Source organism: Acinonyx jubatus, chromosome E1 (genome assembly GCF_027475565.1).
Source record: "Acinonyx jubatus isolate Ajub_Pintada_27869175 chromosome E1, VMU_Ajub_asm_v1.0, whole genome shotgun sequence".
NCBI lineage: Eukaryota > Metazoa > Chordata > Mammalia > Carnivora > Felidae > Acinonyx > Acinonyx jubatus.
In genome coordinates this window covers 24,890,717-24,894,761 of record NC_069397.1, presented here as the reverse complement: position 1 = coordinate 24,894,761, position 4,045 = coordinate 24,890,717, and the positions used below count along the sequence as shown (strand labels likewise).

The following is a 4,045-nucleotide window of genomic DNA, read 5'->3' as shown; positions in this document are numbered from 1 at the left end:
AATAAGACGGGGAGGTAACGTACAGCATAGGAAATATCAATAATATTGTAACAACTTTGTATGGTGACAGATGGTAGCTAGATTTTGTGGTGACCATTTCATAACGCATATAAATTTCTAACCAACTATGTTGTACACCTGAAACTAATACAATATTGTATGTCAATTATTCTTTAATAAAAAATAATAAAGTAAAATAACATTATTTCATAATACTTTTCCCCTTCCCCACTACACTCCAGCCTCACTGGCCTTCTTTCTGTTCCTTGAACCAGCCAATCTATTTAACAGTCCTAGGACTTTCTGCATTTAGCTGTTCCCTCCCCATAGAATGCCTGCGGGGGAGCCTAGGTCGCTCAGTCAGTCAAGCAACTAACTCTTGATTTCGGCTCAGGTCATGATCTGTTTCATGTGTTCTAGCACCACATCAGGAAGACAGTGCAGAGTCTGCTTGGGATTCTCCCCCTCTCTCTGCCCCTACCCCCACTCACGCTGTCTCTGTCTCTCTCAAAATAAATAAACTTGTAAATAAAGAATTATAAATAAAGAATGCTTGCCTCACCTCTAGTAGCTTAACAAGGCTGGATTCTTCATGCTATTCAGACCTCAGTCTAAATATTAAGGGACTTTCCTGGCTATCCAGTCTAAAGTAGCCACCCAGTATTTCTACCACATAACATACGGTATCTCTCTGCCCAATCGGATGGCGGCCCCCAAATGTGAGGCGATGATTGGGTGGAAGATGGTGGCATGGACGGTGAAAGGGCTCACCCAAAGCACAACAAAAAAGAAGTTTGTTGAATACACTGCAAGGGATGGGTAGGCAGGACTGCAAAGGAGAGACTGTCCGCAAGGAGGCAGTGGGTGGAGGTTGTATTTAAAGCAAGAAGGTGAGGAGACATGGGGACATATGAAATTTTCCCCTTTTTGGTAACTGCCTGGATATAAATAGCCCATTGGTGAGCTAGGGCTTATAGATATTTTGATGTGGGCCGCCTGATGGGCCTGTGTATTCAGCCAAGTGGTTGCTGGGGGCCCTTTTGCCTGGATCAAGTTGCCATTGCTCAAGCCTGTTTTCTTTTCTCTTTTTTTTTTTCTTAACGTAATTTATTGTCAAGCTAACATACAGTGTATACCATGTGCTCTTGGTTTTGGGGTTAGATTTCCGTGATTCATTGCTTACATACAACACCCAGCACTTATCCCAACAAGTGCCCTCCTCAACGCCCATCACCCATTTTCCCCTTTCCCCCACCCCCTCCACCAACCCTCAGTTTGTTCTCTGTATTTAAGAGTCTCTTACAGTTTGCCTCCTTCCCTCTCTGTTTGTAACTATTTTTTTCCCCTTCCCACCCGCCATGGTCTTCTGTTAAGTTTCTCAAGTTCTATATATGAGTGAAAACATAGGATATCTGTCTTTCTCTGACTGACTTATTTCACTAAGCATAATACCCTCCTGTTCCATCCACGTTGCTGCAAATGGCAGGATTTAATTCTTTTTCATTGCCAAGTAGTATTCCATTGTGTATATAAACCACATCTTCTTTATCCATTCATCAGTTGATGGACATTTGGGCTCTTTCCATAGTTTTGCTCTTGTTGAAAGCAGTCAGGCCTGTTTTTTAAAAGCGGCCTCTAGCACTTGCTTGGGCAGCACATATACTAAAATTGGAACAATACAGAGAAGATTAGCATGGTCCCTGCGCAAGGATAACACACAAATTCGTGAAGCATTCCATATTTAAAGAAAAAGCTACTTCTATGATAACCCTACTTAAATTCTCTGCAGAGGACTTCTTACTATCTGATCTTTTTAAAATATATTTATTTTGGGGCACCTGGGTGGCTCAGTCAGTTGAGCTTCTGACTTCAGCTCAGGTCATGATCTCGCGGTCTGTGAGTTTGAGCCCCGCATTGGGCTCTGTGCTGACAGCTCAGAGCCTGGAGCCTGTTTCAGATTCTGTGTCTTCCTTGCTCTCTGCCCCTCCCCCACTCATGCTCTGTCTCTCTCTCTCTCTCTCTCTCTCTGTCAAAAACAAACTTTTAAAAAATTAAATCAATAAATATATTTATTTTATTTTATTTTATTTTATTTTATGTTTATTCATTTTTGAGAGAGGGAGAGAGAGGGGGGAGGGAAGGGCAGAGAGTGAGGGAGACATAGAATTTGAAGCAGGCTCCAGACTCTGAGCTGTCAGCACAGAGACCTAATCGGGGCTTGAACTCACAAACCACGAGATCATGACTTGAGCCAAAGTCAGTCGCTTAACCATCAGAGTCAACAAGCACCCCTGTATTCTTTTTATTTTTTATTTATTTAGTTTTTAACTATTCATTTATTTATTTATTTATTTATTTTTGAGAGAGAGAGAGAGAGAGAGAGAGACAGATTGTGAGCAGAGTGCAAGCAGGGGAGGAACAGAGAGAGAGGGAGACACAGAATCTGAAGCGGGCTCTTGGAGCTTTCAGCATAGAGCCCCACGTGGGGCTCAAACTCACAAATAGAGAGTTCATGACCTCAGCCAAAGTCAGATGCTTAACTGACTGAGCCACCCAGGTGCTCCTATATTTGTTTTATCTGAGAGAGAGAGAGAGAGAGAGAGAGAGAGAGAGAGAGAGAGAGAATCTTAAGCAGGCTCCAAGGTCAGTACAAAGCCCAAGGCGGGACTCGATCCAATGATCTTGGGCTCATGACCTGAGCTGAAATCAAGAGCTGGATGCTCTACTGACTGAGCCAGTCAAGCACCCCTCTGATCTTTTTTACTTATTTGTTTATTGGCTATCTTATTCAATTAGAATATAGGCTCCATGGAAACAGGGAACTTGTCTTGTTCATCTCTATATTCCCTGAACCTAACACAAAAAGTTGTTCTGTGAATGCGTTCATTCATTCCGGAAGAAATGTGTAAAATTGTTATGAAGAAAACCATGAAATTTTTTTGTTATAAAGGAAAAAATAAATCTCTGAATAAATGGGAAAATAAATCACAGTCCTGGATGAGAAACTTGTTTATTCCAAATGAATCTATAAATTTATCATCATTTTAATCAAAATCCCAACTGGATTTTTTTTTTTTTAAGTAAGCTCTACACTCAATTGTGGGGCTTGGAATTCAGGACCCTGGGGTCAAGAGTCACACGTGCTCTATCAACTGGCCCAACTGGGTTTTTTTTTTTTAATTTGACAAGTTGATTCTCAAATTTATCCAGAAGAGAAAAGGGATGTTATTGAAAAAGAAGAATATTAAGACAATTAGGTGCCCTGCAGATATCAAATATTTTATAAAATCGACAGTGGCAGATAAATGTCCATTTGGTCATTTGGAACCAGGAGTCCAGAAAGGAATCAATATACAATGCAAAGGAGTATATGATGGATGTGACATTTCAAACAATTGAGGGAAAGACTGATTATTCACTGATGTGAGGACATCTGGCTATCCCTTTGGTAGGATAACTCACTCTCTTGAGGGGTGAAAATGATGAAGTCCTCAACTTGGACCACCCTGAAAGTGAAATGGCAAGTGGATTAAAGAACTACATTAAGAAAAAAGTGTAAGAGTGCAAGAAGTAACAATGAGATATTTTTTTACCTATTGGATTGGCAAAAACCTTTTAAATTTAGTAATATGTAAGGCTGAGAAAGGTGTGGAGACAAGCACTCTCATTAACTATTAGTGGGAATGTAATTTAATATCAGTTCATATCAAACGAAATTTAAACTACACATATCTTTTGGTCTGGAAGTTCCATTGCTAGGAATTTACCATACGGGCATCTTTGCAAAAGGTACATTTGTAAGGACTTTCACAGCATTGCTTATAATAGTAAGGGAATTTTTTTTTTAAGTACTAGAAGAAAATATGGGATAGAATACACTAAAAAAACTCTTGATATTTCCTTTCTTATATTTCCAGTGATGTTATGCTTAAAATGTCCTTTTATCTTTTGAGATCAGTTCAATAGAACTTATAGAACTTTTTTTAAAAAAAGATTTGTTATTTTTAAGTAATCTCTACACTCAACGCAGGGCTGAAATTCACAA

General features: G+C 39.6%; 1 non-coding gene across 1 annotated transcript; it reads left to right on the top strand.

Moving 5' to 3' along the window:
• Positions 1–1,642: 1,642 nt before the first annotated feature.
• LOC113592755 (U6 spliceosomal RNA) lies at positions 1,643–1,745 on the top strand. The gene has a single exon (XR_003412715.1). It is a non-coding gene; the product is annotated as a U6 spliceosomal RNA (small nuclear RNA).
• Positions 1,746–4,045: the final 2,300 nt, after the last annotated feature.